The sequence below is a fragment of the Pinus tabuliformis genome, chromosome 4_2, assembly GCF_031772625.1.
Source record: "Pinus tabuliformis cultivar Carrire ecotype Pingquan chromosome 4_2, CPIR1, whole genome shotgun sequence".
Classification (NCBI taxonomy): Eukaryota; Viridiplantae; Streptophyta; class Pinopsida; order Pinales; family Pinaceae; genus Pinus; species Pinus tabuliformis.
In genome coordinates this window covers 383,217,026-383,234,907 of record NC_142304.1, presented here as the reverse complement: position 1 = coordinate 383,234,907, position 17,882 = coordinate 383,217,026, and positions in this window count along the sequence as shown.

Genomic DNA, 17,882 nt, shown 5'->3' with positions numbered 1-17,882 from the left:
ATTTGTTGATGAATATTCTCGTAAATGCTGGATATTTTTCATGCAGAAAAATGATCAAACTTTCACAAAGTTTTGTGAGTTTAAAGCATTGGTGGAGAAAGCGTCGAGCAAGAAGGTCAAAGCCTTATGGATTGATAATGGTGGTGACTATGTCTCAAATGAGTTTAATAACTTATATGCAGTAGAAGGGATTAAATGGGAGTTGATGACACCCCATAACCTTCAATAGAATGGGGTGGACGGGAGGAAGAACAAAAGCATAGTAGGGGAAAGAAGGTCGATGTTGCATGATCAGGGCCTAGCACTATAGTTGTGGGCTGAGGCATGCAACACAATGGTTTATGTTCAAAATTGTAGCCCACATTAGATACTTGAGATGAAGACACAAGAGGAGGTTTATTCCAATAAGAGGCCAAATGTTGGTCACTTTAGGATTTTTGGGTCATTAGTATATTTCCATGTGACCAAAGATGCACAAAAGAAGCTTGAGCCTACAACAGAGTTTTAGATATTTGTGGGGTAGACTGATACACCTCACGACTATTGGGTGTACTTACTGACCAACAGGATGGCATTGGTTTGTAGGGATGTCAGATTCTATGAGGAGAAGGCCATGAGAGTTTCCCTTGAGAGGGATCTTGAGCTACATGTGGATGAGGATATTTTAGCACCTAAGGTTGAGGAGCCTTAGCATGATGTGGAGCAGCCACATGCAGAGGATCTAGGAGTGGAGACATCCACTCAGGTAGAGTCTTCTAGAGAGGGAAGAAAGCACACTAGAGAGGCTGAAAGATTGTTGGATGATCCACGAGAGAATGTGGGAGCACCCATTTCTCAACACAGGCAGAGGAGGTCACCTGAGAGGTACACTGGATATATGGATCTTATGGGCGAATGTGTTGTGACAGAGACATCTTCCTTTAAGGAAGAAGTGTAGTAGCCGGTTTGGGTTGAGGCCATGGCGGAGAAGTAAGACTCCATAATTCATAACAGTGTTTGGGATGTAGTCCCGAGATTAGAGGACAAGTCAGTGGTGAGCTCCCATTGTCTTTACAAGGTAAATCAAGCTACAGACAGTAGTGTGGAGAAGCATAAGGATAGATTTGTGGCCTGTGGCTTTTAACAAGTAAAGGGGATTGACTATGGTGAGACCTTTGCTCCTATTGCAAGGTACTCGTCAATTAGATCTATATTGGCACTATTGTCACAGATGGGTTTGAAGATACATCAGATGGATTTGAAGACACCCTTCCTTAATGGAATGATTGAGAAGAGGTGTACATAAAGCATCCTGAAGGTTTTGAAACCTTTGACCGTGAGTCGCATGTGTGCCAGCTCAAGATATCGTTGTATGGGCTGAAGCAAGCACCTCATGCTTGGTACACTAGGATAAATATCTACTTCATTGAGTTGGGCTCCACGAAGAGTGAAAAGGATGTGAACATATACCACATAGTGGTGGAAGGTAAATTGTTAAAAATTGTACTTTATATTGATGATCTCATACTGATAGGTGATGATTAGTTGATAAAGTCTTGCAAGGAGGAACTTGAAAGAGATTTTATGATGAAGGACATGGGGCTCATGCATTAATTTCTTGGCATGGAGGTATGGCAGGGAGATGGGGAGTTGTTTTTGTCTCAGGGAAAGTATACCAACGAGATACTCAGGAGATTCCGCATGGAGAGAAGCAAACCCATGGATACTCCTCTAACAGGTAACTAGAGGAAGGAGGATGCTACTTCAGGTAAAGTAGTAGAATCTACTTTTTACATGCAGTTTGTGGGTTCACTCATGTACTTGGTGAACACACGACCGAATATGTGCTATGCAATTAACCATCTTAGTTAAGTGATGGTTAGGAATACCAAGCTGTATTGAAAGGTGGAAAATCATGTGTTGAGATACCTAAGGGGAACTACTCACTATAGATTATGGTATAGAGGACAGAGGGAGTGAAGCTTCAAGGCTTCACTGATGTAGATTTGGCAAGGAGTCCATCCAATAGGAAGAGCATATCAGGAGGGATCTTTAGTATTGGGTCAGCAACAGTTTCTTGGTACAACAGGAAATAGAGATCGGTTGCACTCAGTTCAGTAGAGGAAGAGTACATGGTTGTGAGTTAGACGGCACGTGAGGCCATTTGGATGAGGAAGATCCTGGTTGGTTTGTTTGGTCAGTAGATGGATCGAACTGTGATTTACTGTGATACTCAAAGTTGTATCAAACTCTCTGAAAATCCAATTTTTCATGATTGGTCCAAGCATATCGATATCCGATATCATCATTTCAAAGATTGTGTATTGAGGTGGATTATGTTGTTAGAGTACATTCCCATGGAGGAGGAAGATGCTGACATTTTGACAAAGGCATTGTCAATATGTAAATTTTAGTTTCACAGAGACAAGATCGAGGTAGTTGATAATCCCTTTCTTATTGAGAGGGAGTGTCGAGAAATGGCAACAAGAAATTCCAGTTTAATTTGTCCTTGACTTAAACTAAGAATTAAAATCAAATTCTATTATCATAGAAACTTGTAAATAGTTAATTAAGTTTAATTAACTTAATTAGATTAGGAATTTCGAGTTGGAAGTCTTTTTGTAGGCATGTATATGTTCTCCCTAAGTTTTAGGGGTCCAGTATGACTTTAAATTGAGTTGAAAGTTAGATCACTCAGTTTACTGAGTTAAGTTCAGTTAAATTAGTTATTAATTATTTTTGGAAATAATAGAGGACTAATAGTTAGTTGGTTAACTATTGCATCCACTAGTGCTACTCCAGTTAACTGAAGATTCCCTCATCAAAAACTCATGAATTTTGATTTTGAGAAAGACCCGGTTGAGACTAAAGTGTAGGGACAGTGTACTATTAGCTGCATTATTTACTGGAGTGCAAATATCATCCATGGATCAGATATTGATCCTATGTTTGGATTGTGTAGTTTTGGAAGCATGAATTCTCTTTCAATATGGGCTATTCATTCTATGAATTAAGCAAGAGATTAGGGGCTTGGAGAGCTATTGAATAAGCTAAGGGTTTAGCTTGAGCTAGTTTGTGAGATGAGAGAGTTGAGGATACTTGTGCGGAATTGTTCTAGTGAGAACAAGCTTTATATCTTCACTCATATTTCTGATATATGCAATACGGATAGCGGGGTTTTCATCAGCAGATTTCCCCATATACATCTTGTGTTATGTGCCATTGATTTATCTTCTTCTTTATCATATTGTTTTCATCGATCTATTGGATTCCGCTGGTTGAAAGTAGAAGTATATTCTTGCCTTTTTCTTTAGAAAATTGCATGAGCTTTTGAATCTATAGGATTTTCTACATGATAAGAGCTCACAAATGAAATATGATTCACCTACACTCTCCTACTGAGAGCATCTGCAACTCGGTTCTCTTTGCCTTTAGTGTACGTGGTCCCAAAATAAAACTCACTGAGAGTATCCAACCATCCATCTTGCCTTGCATTCAGATTAGGTTGGTCAGACAGGTACCTCACTCCACTATGATGAATCATCAAAACAAACTTCCTGCCAAAAGAGAAAATGTCTCCACATATTCAATGCATGAACGATTGATGCCAAATCAAGATCATGGGTCACATAATTTTTCTCATGCTCATTTAGCTTTTGTGATTCATAGCACACCACTTTCCCTTCCCACATCAAGTCTCCACCTAGTCCTTCTTTGCAAGCACATATACAAACTACAAAGTCCTTATCAGGATTTACAATCCTCAAAACCAAAGGATTCGTAAGAAACTATTTCAACTGATAAAAACTAGTTGCACACTAATCAGTCCATTTAAACTTGTTTCCTTTCCTCTATAAGGATTTGATAAGATAGCCAGTCTTAAATAAATTCTTGATGAACCTCCTGTAATAATCTGCTAGTCCCTTGAATGATTTGACCTCATCCATGTTCTTTGGAGCTTGCCACTCCATGATATCCTTAATATTTTCTGAATCCAATGCTATCCACTCCTTGGAACAAAATGTCCCAAGTAATGAATTTGAGACTAAAAGAAGCTACACTTGTTGATCATGACATACAACTTATGCTCTCTCAACAATGTCAATACCGCTGCCATATGCTCTGTATGCTCTTTCTTATTATTTGAATAAACCAATATATCATCAACAAATATTATCACAAACTTATCTAGGTATTGGCACAACACATTGTTCATCATACACATGAAGGTGGTTGGAGCATTGGTAAGACCAAAAGGAACCACTACAAACTCATAATGCCCATATCTTGTACAAAATGAAGTATGGTAGAAGTATTCTTCTTTGATGCACACCTAATGATATCATGGTCTCAAATAAATCTTCGAAAATAATACAACTCCCTTTAGCTAATCAAATAAATCATCAATTTGAGGCAATGGGTATGTGCTCTTTATAGTCACCTTGTTCAACTGCTTGTAATCAACGCACAATCTTAGTGTACTATCCTTATTCCTTACAAACAACACTGGTGCTCAACAAGGAAACACACTTAGCCTTATGTATCCCTTAACAAGCATCTCTTTAAGGTTCAACTTCAGTTCCACCAACTCGGGCATGGTCATCCTATAAGGTGCCTTAGATGTTGGTGTTTATCCTAGCTTCAACTCAATAGAGAATTCCACTTCCCTATGAAGAGGTAGCTCTAGAATTTCAGTAGGAAACACATCCTAAAATTGATGTAAAATAGGATACCTCCTCAGGATTTCAACATCCTTATCCTCATTCCCTTTGTCACTGTAAACATGTATTGCAAACAATAAACATCCTTTCCTATGGTTGTGCTTAGATTTCATGGTTGTGACCATCCTCACTGATGTAGGATTCTTCTTTCCCTGCAAGGCTATCTTTTATCCATCATCATCCAGGCACTCAATGGGCTTGTCATAGCAGTCCACCTTGGTCTTGTGAATAAAAATCCATTCCATTCCCCTAGGCATGCTATATGCACCCAAATGAATAAAATTCATATTTGTTGTTGTAGGAATGCTATTAAGCTCAAATTCACAAGACTTCACCCAATGATGAACTCTTCTCTTGGTCCCTATAGCCAACTGCACCAACCAAGATTATGCATGCACTTCCTTATTCTAATGACATTGATCCACCAGGTCAAGACTAATATAGCTATAATTTGATCTAGGATTAATAAAAATAGAAAAAACTTAATCACAAAGCTTACCTTCCATCTCAATAATGGATGCCTGGTGGCCTACCAGCATGTTATCAACTACTACATAGATCGAGGAAATGATATGACCTACATCTCCAATTTATCACACCTCCTAAGCACTATAGATTTGAGTCCTTCCATCTTGATACAACGGACAATCCTTCTTGCGATGATCTTTACTAAAAATCCAACATTTCAAAGGTTCTCTACCACTACCTTTATTCTACTACTCCAGAGGCTGAGACCCATGTCCTTTCTTAGCTGCATTTGACTTCTTATGAGGGGCCACATTTTCCTTGTCACCTGCATCTTGAGATCTTTCTCGATTCTTAGGTCATTTTCCTTTAGTCTTTTTTCTACTCTTCTAGTCACGCTTGAACTCAAGCTTATGCTTCGAGTGTTCATAGCAATGCTTCAAGTTCCTGATGGCTTCTTCCAATGACTAAGGCTCATCAAACTCAATACTGTATTGGAATGATAATGGAAATCCACTGCTGAACCTTTGGATCTTTTCTTTCTCACCCTTGAGATATGGCACATATCTTAATATCTCTAGAAATATGGTTGTATATTCTTCATCCTTCATGGAACTCATCATGAGCTCATAGAATTCCTTGGCCTTTCCATCACAATACCCCTTAGATAGGAACTTCTTCTTGAAAAGTATTTAAAATTCTTCCCAGGTCAACCCTTATTCCTTGATTCCTTTGACACGCTTGACATCTTCCCACCAGATATATGCTTTTCCATTGAGACTAAATGTAGCTATCTTGGCTTTCATATTTTATGAGTAATCATGAAGCTTGAAAAATTTTCTCATTCCAAGAAACCATGCTTTTAAATCTTGTGACTTGGTCATATCAATGTCAAAAGTAGGAGGCTTTTCTTTCTTGAATTCCTCTAGAAAATACCCCTTCTTACTCCTCCTATAATGATGTTGGTAGTGATGGCAATGGTGTCTCCAAGAAGTAAAGCTAGACTAAAATCCATGCATACTATCCCTCCTCTCAGGTGGATCCAAGAGGCTATCACTCTTTACTATATCATTGCTATCCATCTATATCTTTTCTAAAACCTACTTCTATCTGCACCATTAGTCTTTTCTTCTTGCCTATCTCCATGACTAATCCCTAGTTGTCTTTGCTTCTACAAATTCGAAAGGCTTTGAATAATAACTACATTGAACTTAGATTTCTTTTATTGAGCTTTCGCAGGCCTTTGATGTGCTTCAATAATCCTCTCATTATCTACTTTTTAACTTATGATCTCTACCTTCAACTTCTCATTGTATCTGCTAAATCAGGAGAGTCCCCCTCTCCCTATTATTCAACTGATTTCGCCCATCCCACTGTTTCTCTTCTGGCCTATATGGGGAGTCATATGAAATGTAATCCACCATTCTACTCTTCATCTCTTAGCCTTATATTTCCTAAAACATATCATTGTTATGTTAGAAAATTATATATTATAGAGAAATGGAACACATAAAATATATTGCCGAAATATAAACACAGAAAACATATAAAACAAGAGAGACACAGATATACGTGGTTCAACCAATTTGGGCTACATCCACGAAGAAATAACTAGTCCTTCCTTTTATATTATCTAGCAAAATGAAGAGATACAACCTACAATAAATCTACTGTAATTCCCTCTTCGTTCTCACACAATCTCCTCTCTCTTTCTCATTCAGAATACAGATCTACATAGACGCAATAAAATTCCCTCATATATAGCGAGGGGTTGCCTTATAGGGAAAAAAACCCTAAATTAAACATAACTTCTACCTTCAGATCTCCGCCTAATGAATGACCAAGATTGACTACAAAATTACAACATTTTACAAGGCAATTTTACATCTATTTTTAGTTGCGGGGGTGCTGCCCCCGATCCCCTGCAGGGGGGGTGCTCCCAAAGATCACAATTTCCCCCCTGGACCCCCCTTGTAGCGTACATTTTACGAGCGACGTTGCCACCACATTATGAACTAGGTCCAATGTGCAATACCTCTGAATAAAGAAGATAATCAGGCTCCACACCCAACAATCTCCCACTTGGAGATTGATTATAGCAACTCCACCGTTGCTTCATTTGCTGGACAATGACTCCACTTTGGCCCTGGCTGTTTCTCATCTTCTTCATCATACTTGAAGACCAATTGAAACTGAGAAGAATCTCAGTTTATCCCTGGTTACAACTTTTGTTAACATATGTCCAGGATTCTGGCTAGTGTGTATCTTTTCCAGCTTCAACTGTCCATATTCCAATGTTGACCGTATGAAATGGTACTTGAGTTGTATATGTTTAGTCTTGGAATGAAATGTAGAGTTCTTTGCAAGATGTATGGCACTCTAGCTGTCACTGTATAACATGCCCAACCCCTACTTGTTACCCAATTCATCTAGAAACCTTTGTTACCAAATCATTTCTTTACTAGCCTCTGTAGCAACAACATGCTCTACTTCCATTGTTGAGAGTGCAACAACACTTTGCAGTTTTGAAACCCAAGTGATAGTTGTTCAACCTACAGTAAACACATGCCCTGTTGTTCTCCTCCTGTTATCTCTATCATCTGCCATATGTACATCAACATACCCCTATAGAGCAATGTTTGAACCACCAAAACATAATGCTTGATTTGTGGTACCTCTCAAATACTTGAGAATCCACTTCACTTCCATCCAATGTTATTTTCCTGGATTGTTCATGTACCTGCTTACAACTCCCACTGCATGTGCAATATCAGGCCTTGTGTAGACCATTGCATACATTAAGCTTCCAACTGCTGATGCATATGGAACTTTACACATATAATCCATTTCTTCCTGAGTCTTGGGACACATCTCCTTACTCAGTTTGAAATGGCTAGCCAAAGGTATACTAACTGGTTTTTCATTCTGTGTATTAAATCTTTTCAACACCTTTTCTATGTACTCACTTTGAGACAATGTTAATTTTCGATTCTTCTTGTCTCTAGTTATTCTCATACCAAGGATTTGTTTTGCAGCACCCAAATCCTTCATTGAAAATGAGTTTTCCAATTTTCTTTTGACTACATTTATTTCCTGCATGTTAGAACCTGCAACAAGCATGTCATCTACATACAATAAAAATATAATATAGTTTCCATCATTTTTCCTTTTGAGATAAACACAATGATCAGAGTGACATCTAGTATAACCTTGTTTAGAGATAAACCTGTCAAGTTTTAGATACCACTACCTTGGAGTCCGTTTTAAGCCATACAAGCTCTTCTTCAACCTGCACACTAGTTTCTCCTTCCCTTTTACCTCATATCCTTGTGGTTGTTTCATATATGTCTCTTCCTCCAAATCCCCATGGAGAAAGGTTGTGTTTACATCTAACTGCTCAAGATGCAAATCTTCTGCTACTACTAGAATTAAAATATTTCTAATTGAAGTCATTTTAACCATAGGAGAAAATATCTCATCAAAGTATATACCATTTTTCTATACAAACCCCTTCACCACAAGTCTAACTTTATACCTTTTTCTACCTCCATCTTCTTCCTTCATCCTGTAAACCCATTTATTCTGTAATGTTGTTTTACCTACAGGAAACCTGACTAAGTCCCAAGTCTGGTTATGTGTTAAGGATTCCATCCCTTCTTTTATGGCTTGCTCCCACTTCTTCCTTGTTTCTACCTACACTGCTTCTTCATAACATTCCAGTTCACCAGAACCAGTCAACAATAAATAATATAATGAAGGAGAGTATCATTTATGGGGTATAATTATCTTGGTAGATATTCTAAGACCACTTTCAGGTGTTTGAGGTTGTTGTTGTTGTTGTTGTTGCTGTTGTTGTTATGGTTGTTGATCATTTTTATTTTCAGGCACCTTCACTTTTTCTGTGATCTCATCAAGCATTGTGTATTCTCTATTTTCTTTTTCCTGTTTCTTTTCCTGCATCTGATCCTTATACGAAACCTTTTCATTGAATATGACATCTCTTCTTCTAATGATTTTGTGTTTTTCATAATCATAAAAGCGATAACCAAAATAACACCATATCCAATAAAGGTACATTTCTTTGATTTTTCCTCAAGATTTGTTCTATTTTCTTTATTAATATGGACAAAGGCTTCACAGCCAATTTTTTTTTTAAATGAGTAGTTTACCTTTTTGCCTGTCCATGCCTCCTCTAGAATACCACCATCCAAGGAACTTGAAGGCCCTCTGTTTATTAGATAAACAACGGTATCTACAACATCTTCCCAAAATTGTAAAGGCAATCCTGCATGCAATCTCATGCACCTTGCATGCTCCATGATTGTCCTGTTCATCCTTTCTGACACACCATTTCCTTGTGGTGTTCCTGGAACTATCTTCTCTCTACAAATTCCATTCTATGAATAGTACCTATCAAACTCTTTGTTGAAATATTCACCTGCATTGTCTGATCTGGGACACTTTAACCTTTTTCTTGTTTCATTTTCTACCAAAGATTTCCATTTCTTGAAAGTATCAAATACATCAGACTTATTTTGAGTACAATAAATCTAGGTATTTCTAGTTGCATCATCAATAAAAGTAACAGAATAATGAGAGCCACCGAGAGATGATACCTAAGCAGGTCCCCATATATCTATATGCACAAGCTCTAATTTTTCACTCTTCTTTTCCTTCCCAACTCTAAGGAATCTGACTCTCTTCTGTTTCCATAAACACAATTCTCACAGAATTTTAAATCAACATGCTTCAAACCTGGCAAAAAATTTCTTGAGTGAAGAATCTACATCCCCTTCTCACTCATGTGCCCGAGCCTATGATGCCACAAAACCGTATCTTCTCCTATAGAGGTTAAAGCATTAACATAAATAGAAATACCATTGCATAAATACAATGTACCAATCTTTTTTCCTTTTGCTATTACCAGGGTTTCTTTAGTGACCTTCCAGGTTTTATCTGTAAAAGTAGTTACACAACCTTCACCTCCCAACTGTCCTGTTGAAATCAATTTTTTCTTCAGATCTAGAACATGCCTTGCCTCCTTGAATAGCCATTGATTTCCATTATTCTGTTTTATGAAAATTGTACCAATTCCAATGATTTTACAGGGTTTATCATCACCCAATTAAACTTGTCCAAAATCTCCTTGAACATAATCATGAAAATGTTTCCTATCAAGTGTGGCATGGAATGAGGCCCTTGAATCTACCACCCATGCATCAATAATATTTTCTAATGAAATAATCAAAGCATCTTACAACACATGACCTATCACATTTGCTTCATGATTGTTTTCTTGCTGCGCATCTCCTTCTTTTCCCTTCCGAGACTTGCGGTCTTTCTTCAGGTGTCCTTTCTTCCCACATTTCTAGCACACTATCCCTGATCTGGACTTGGATATTCTTTTCCTTGACTTACTGCGATATCCTGGGCTCTTTTCTCTTTCCATTTTCTTCCCCTAGTCTCTGCAGTCAAAACATTACCTGATGCCTCACTGGAGCTTTTTCGTCGCATTTCGTTCCCAAGGATTGCATCAAAAACATCATTAAACTTTAAAGTACTAGATCTATAGATAGAGTTACTAATGGCCATAACTAAACCATTCCAACTTTCTAGAAATGAGCAAAGAAATAACAGAGCCCTAATTTCATCATCAAAAGTTACCCTTACTGAACTTAACTAACTGGTAACTCTATTAAATTCATTTAAATGATCAGCAACAGATCCACCTTCTGACATCTTCATATTAAATAACACTTCATAAGAAATACCCTATTTGAGGCTGAGGGTTTTTCATATAATTTGGCCAATGTCGATATTAAACCCTCTGTTTTCATTTCCTTTGAAATATTAAAGGCCACCGATGCCACTAGGCACAACCGTATTGTTCCAAGTGCCATTCTATCGAGAATATCCCATTCTGTGTCTGTCATACTCGTCAGCTTCTTTGTCTTTCCACTCAATGGTAGGTACAAATCTTTCTAATATAGATAATCTTCCATCTACATCTTCCATAGTTGGTAGTTTTGGCCCTTAAATTTTTCGACCCTAAACCTACCATCTTCTGCCATTTCTCCCACTTGAACCAGGAACCCTTCTCTCTTGTAAGTTTATCAGCCAAATAGACCTTCGACTCTAATACCAGTTGTTAGAAAATTATATATTACAGAGAAATGGAACACAAAAAATATATTGCTGAAATATAAACACAAAAAACACATAAAAAAGAGAGACACAGATATACGTGGTTCACGCAATTTGGGCTACGTCCACAGAGAAACAGCTAGTTCTTCCTTTTATATTATCCAACAAAATGAAGAGGTACAAGCTAGATCAGATCCGCTATAATTCCCTCTTCAGTCTCACATAATATCCTCTCCCTTTCTCACTCAGAATACAGATCTACATAGACGCAATACAATTCCCTCATATATAGCAAGGGGTTGCCTTCTAGGGAAAAAAAACCCTAATTAAACATAACTTTTACCATCTGATCTCTGCCTAATGAAAGGCCCAAATTGACTATGAAATTACAACATTTTACAAGGCAATTTTATGTTGAAAATAGCAACAAGAAATGCTAAATATAGAAGTGCTAAATTTAGTACCTCTATAAATAGCATTTCGGGATACCTTCCTATTTTAGTTAGTCCCTGAACTAAAATAGAGAAGTAAAAATATGAATTTGATCTTAGTAGTTGTTTGTAAAATAATTAATTAATTCACCATGAGTTAAATAGTTGTAGAAAATCAAACATGAAGTCTATGTGGCGACATGCAACAGTTTCTCCATTAATTGAGGAATTTATCCATCAGTTAAATAGATAAGGATGAGTTGTAATTAGTTGGCTCAGTTAATTGAGTCAAGTCCAATTAGATTAATTCAAAAAGTTTGTTGAATGAATGTGATTTCAGTTAGTTAATGCATGCATGCATGTAACTGTTGCACTTCAGATAACTAAATATTCTCTCATAAATAACTCATGCATGTCAGTTCAGACAGAGACCGAGTTGAGATCAGATGGAGGGACAGTGTACTATCAGTTTCTAGAATATTCCATTGTGAATATCCCTTGCATGCAGAAGGAATTATTTCCTTGAGGATTGCGCAGTTACTTCTTCAAGTTTTGTGAGTGTGATGAGGCCAATTCACACATGTGGAATCACTGGACCCTAAGAAAAATTGCGCAAGGAAATAGGAGGCTTGGAGGGCTTGAGGAGGACAGATATAATGTCTATTCAGTCTATGAGCTGTATTGTTTGATTGCAAAGAGAGCAGGATAACTTGAGAGCTGATTCTTTTTGTAACTTGAACAAGATTTCCACTTGTATGATAATACAGAGACTGGGGTTTTAGGCTAAGGCATTCCCTGGGTTATTTCTTCTATGTTATGTGTGATTGATTTCTCATTCTCAGTTATATGTGTTCTCATTGATCTTGCTCAATTCGATTAAGCTTCCACAAAGTTTGTTGTTGAAGTAGATCTTGTATTTTGCTTTAGTCTATTGCATAATTTGTTGATCTACAGTGGGAATTTCTACATTGTATCGGAGAAAAGGTGATCAAGGCAAAGAACAATATACAAGAAGGGAGAAGTTCGAAGTTTGAGGTTCCTAAATATAGAAATCAAGTTCTTATCACATCTCAATTTCATCAATGGCGTTTAGCGGTTTAAGACTCGAGTATGCCCTTGATGGCAGCTCGAATTATATAGCCTGGAAGGATCACATTGAAGCAGTATTAGAGGATAACGGTCTAAAGGACTTCATTGATCAAGAAGTCCCCAAGCCAACTAATGCTACTCAATTGGCGAAATGGAAGAAATGTGTGGCTAAAGAAAGGAGAATCCTTTTGGAGGGAGCTCGAGACCACATAGTCTCGAGTCTCCATGGAAGGAGACACCATTTTCAATGTGGAAAACATTGAAACATATATATCAGAACAACAACGATCAGAGGAAGCTATTGCTGAAAGACAAGCTTCATAAGATCAAGTGTGAAAATGGCAACATGATCTCTACATATCTGAGCAAGCTCACCACGTTCAGGGATGAGCTTGGAAGTGTAGGGATCATGACCGCTGATGATGACATGGTGAGTCTTGCACTCCTCGATCTTCCTAAGAGCTAGCATAGCTACCAAGACTCGGTTAATGGAAGAGAAAAAATGCTAGATTGGGAACGACTTTGGTCAGATCTGATGCATGAGGAAATAAGAAGAAGCACTAGAGATGGATCCTCATTGAAGCAAGATGATGAGGAAAATCTAGTCTTAGCGAGTAAGGCAAGGAAAGGGAAAGGGCAGCTGTCCCATCCCAAATCCGGTTCCTCCCATGGTGGGAAGAAGATTGACAAATCGAAAGTGCAATGCTTTCATTGTCATGAAGTGGTCCATTATGCTACGAATTTTCCAAAAAAGAAATCCAAGAAGGGTTCCTCGAAGGAATCTGATGGTGAGGCACTGGCCTCACAGTTTGAGCTGGATTTATCTCTTATCGCATGCATGGTTTCATCCATGGTGTGATGTGTGTGGCACCTGGACAGTGGAGCTTCATTCCACATGTCAGGTGACAAGAATCTTTTCAGTACCTTGGAGGAGAAGGATCTCCAGATGCAGATCGAGATGGGCGATGATGGAAAGTACTGTGTTTCAAGTGAAGGTACGGTTGTGTTTTAGAGGGAGCATGGAGCTCCCCTCACCATGACTAATGTAAAGTATGTACCAGGTCTGAAGAAGAATCTTGTGTCTGTCACTATGCTAGAAGATAAAGGCTATGATGTAGTCTTTAGTAAAGGAAAGGTATTCCTGAGGTATATCAGTACTGGGCAGATAAAGTGAATTGGGATTCGAGTAAAGAATCTCTACAAGATGGAGGTAGATGACTGTGCTGCATTGAGTTCCAAAGCTGAGATGGTGCAAAGATAAGATGTTGGTGAGTTATGGCATAGAAGACTAGGCCACTTGCACCATGGAGCCCTAAATATCATGCAACAGATTTCTACCGTATTACCCAAGGGAAAACTTGAGCAAACAAATGCATGCAAAGGTTGTACCTTGGGTAAGTATGCGAAATCTTCCTTTCCAAATTGAGACAGTAGAGCTAGAGCAATCTTGAAGCGAGTTCACTCAGATGTTTTTGGACCCTTCTCTACAGCATCCACCGCTAAACAAAGGTACTATGTTATTTTTATTGATGATTTTTCTCGTAGATGCTAGATCTACTTTATGCAAAAGAAGGATCAAACCTTCTTGAGGTTTTGTGAGTTTAAAGCCTTGGCAGAGAAAGAATCTGGAAAGAGAATAAAATCCTTGCATAGCGACAATGGTGGAGAGTATGTCTCCCAACATTTTAAAGACTTCTGCACTGCAGAAGGAATTAAACGGGAATTGACGGCACCCCATAAACCACAGCAGAATGGGGTGGCTAAAAGGAAGAACAGATCGATTGTGGGAGCAGCTCGAGTGATGTTGCATGACCAAAGCCTACCACTGCATTTGTGGGCTGAGGCATGCAATACAGCAGTATACTTGCAAAACAGAAGCCTACACTGTATACTGGGGATGAAGACACCTATGGAGGCATTTTCCGGGAAGCGACTTAATGTAAGTCACTTCTGAATCTTTGGATAATCAGATTACTATCATGTGACCAAAGATGCTAGGAAGAAGCTAGACCCAAGAGATGAGTTGGGAATACTTGTGGGGTACATAGATACACCCCACAGCTATTGGGTGTACCTACCTATCACTCAGAGGACAGTGGTATGTAGGGATCTAAATTTCGACGAGCAGAAAGCCATGTGCTTATCACTTGAGAGGGAGCTAAAGTTGCATGCAGAGGAGGAACTTTCAGTTCCTAAGGAGGAGAAGCCTCAGATTGATGTAGAGTAGCTGCATGCAGAGGATCCGAGAGTGGAGACATCCACTCATGCTGAGACTTCCAGATATGGACAGAAACACTCAAGGGAAGTTGACAGGTTGATGCTGGATGCGCAGGAGAATGTGGGACAACCATCTTCTCAGCACAGATAGAGGAGGTCGCCTGAGCGGTACACTAGGTACATGGCCCTGGTTGGGGAGTGTGTAGATATCGAACCTTCCTCATTTGAGGAGGTAATGCAGCAACCAGTCTGGGTTGATGCAATGGTATAGGAGTATGACTCTATCATTCGGAACAGTGTGTGGGATCTCAGGGTAAGTCAGTGGTGAGTTCCAGATGGCTTAACAAGGTAAAGCTGGCAGTCGATGGTAGTGTTGAGAAACATAAGGCAAGGTTTGTTGCCCGAGGTTTCTCACTTGTTGAGGGGATCGACTACGATGAGACTTTTTCTCCCATAGCAAGGTACTCATCGATTAGATTGATGTTGGCATTATCATCTCAGATGGGGTGGAAGATCCACCAAATGGACATGAAGACAACATTCCTTAATGGGAAGATTGAGGAGGAGGTGTCCATTGAGCAGCCAGAGGATTTTAAGACCTTAAATAGTGAGTCACATGTGTGCCAACTCAAGAGGTCTTTGTATGGGCTGAAGCAAGCACCCCATGCTTGGTACACCACGATCGACAACTATTTCACTGGGTTGGGCTTCACCAAGAGTGAAGCAGATGTGAATCTTTATCGCATCATGGTAGAAGGTAAACCATTGATCATTATTCTTTATTTTGATGATATGATTTTGACAGGTGATGATCAGGTGATATATTCTTGCAAGGAGGACCTTGCAAGAGAGTTTGAAATGAAAGACATGGATCTTATGCACTACTTTCTAGGCATGGAGGTGTGGAAAAAATATGGTAAGGTATTTGTGTCTCAAGTCAAGTCTTCCAATGAGATACTTAGGCGCTTTCACTTGGAGAAGTGCAAACCCATGTAGACTCCTTTAGCTGGGAACTGGAGGAAGGAGGATGCTACTTCAAGTGAGGCAGTAGCTGCTACTATTTATCATTAGCTGGTGGGTTCACTTATGTATCTGGTGAACACATGACCTGAATTATGCTTTACGGTGAACCAACTGAGTCAAGCTATCGTTTAGCCTACCAAGCTATTTTGGAAGGTAGCGAAGCATGTGATGAGATACCTCAGAGGAACATCTTATTTCGAATTGTGGTATAGATGGACAAAGGGAGTGAAGCTTCAGGGCTTCACAGATGCGGATTGGGTAGGGAGTCCATCAGACCGGAAGAGCACTTCTGGATGAATCTTCAACCTTGGTTCAGCTGCAGTTTCATAGTACAGTAGGAAATAGAGATCAGTTGCACTTAGCTCAGCAGAGGCTGAATACATGGCTGCTAGTCAGGCTGCATGTGAGGCCATTTGGATGTAGAAGATTCTAGTGGGATTGTTTGGTCAGAGGATGGATCCCTTGCATGCAGAAGGAATTATTTCCTTGAAGATTGTGTAGTTACTTCTTCAGGTTTTGTGAGTGTGATGAGGCCAATCCACACATGTGGCATCAGTGGACCCCAAGAAAAACTATGCAAGGAAATAAGAGGCTTGGAGGGCTTGAGGAGGACATATACAGTGTCTATTCAGTCTGTGAGTTGTATTGTTTGATTGTAGAGAGAGTAGGATAGATTGAGAGCTTATTCTTTTTGTAACATGAACAAGATTTCCACTTGTATGATAATACAGAGATTGGGGTTTTAGGTTGAGGCTTTCCCTGGGTTATTTCTCTGTGTTATGTGTGATTGATTTCTCATTCTTAGTTATATGTGTTCTCATTGATCTTTCTCAATTCGATTAAGCTTTCGTAAAGTTTGTTGTAGAAGTAGATCTTGTATTTTTCTTTAGTCTATTGCATAGTTTGTTGATCTACAGTGGGAATTTCTACATTTTACATCTATTTTTAGCTTCGGGGGCGCTGCCCCCAATCCCCCACCGGGGGGGTGCTCCCAAAGATTGCAACCACCCACCCTTGGACCCCCTTGTAACGTACATTTTATGGGCGGTGTTGCTGCCACATTACGAACTGGGGTCCAATGCGGCGATACCTCTGAATAAAGAAGATAATTAGGCTCCACACCCAACATGTTAGATAGCATAAAAGGCATAATGAAAAGCATTACGTCAACTTACTGCTAGTGAAGCTATTACATATGCATAAGTCAATCTAGATTAGCATGATACATAATAATAAAAAAAGCATATCATGCACATGGATATAATAGAGATAAAAATAAATATGATCCAGATTTAATAGGAACAAAAAAAAAATTCAGAGATAACCATAAATACAAAGATACAACATAAATAAACTTCATTTCATTAATGTAAAATACTGAAATATGCTTACAAATAGAAATGGAAATAAACTAGCTTGGGCCATGGTAGCTTATCTTTGATGAGAGATGTGGCGGCTACATGCCTCAGAACTATGTTACAATGAGGCTCAAAGGCCTATTTATTGTTGAGAAACAATGGAAAACCCTAAACATCCAAAAATCTAACCCTAGGAGATGAAGCGCCAAACTATGGGCCCTGTTTTGGGTAAATTGGTACATCAACTTCCCGGGGTCGTAACTTTGGCATACGATCTTCGTTTGATGCGCGCAATACCTCGTTAGAAAGATCTATCTGAGTACTAAAACTTTGCGGTGAGCAACATTGGTCCATGGTTCCATGTTTCTTCTAATTTTCCAAAAAAAAACGTCATTTAGGGCCTCAAAACGGCTTCGAAAGTTCAGGACTCGAAAAAATGCTAAAAATAGTAAATT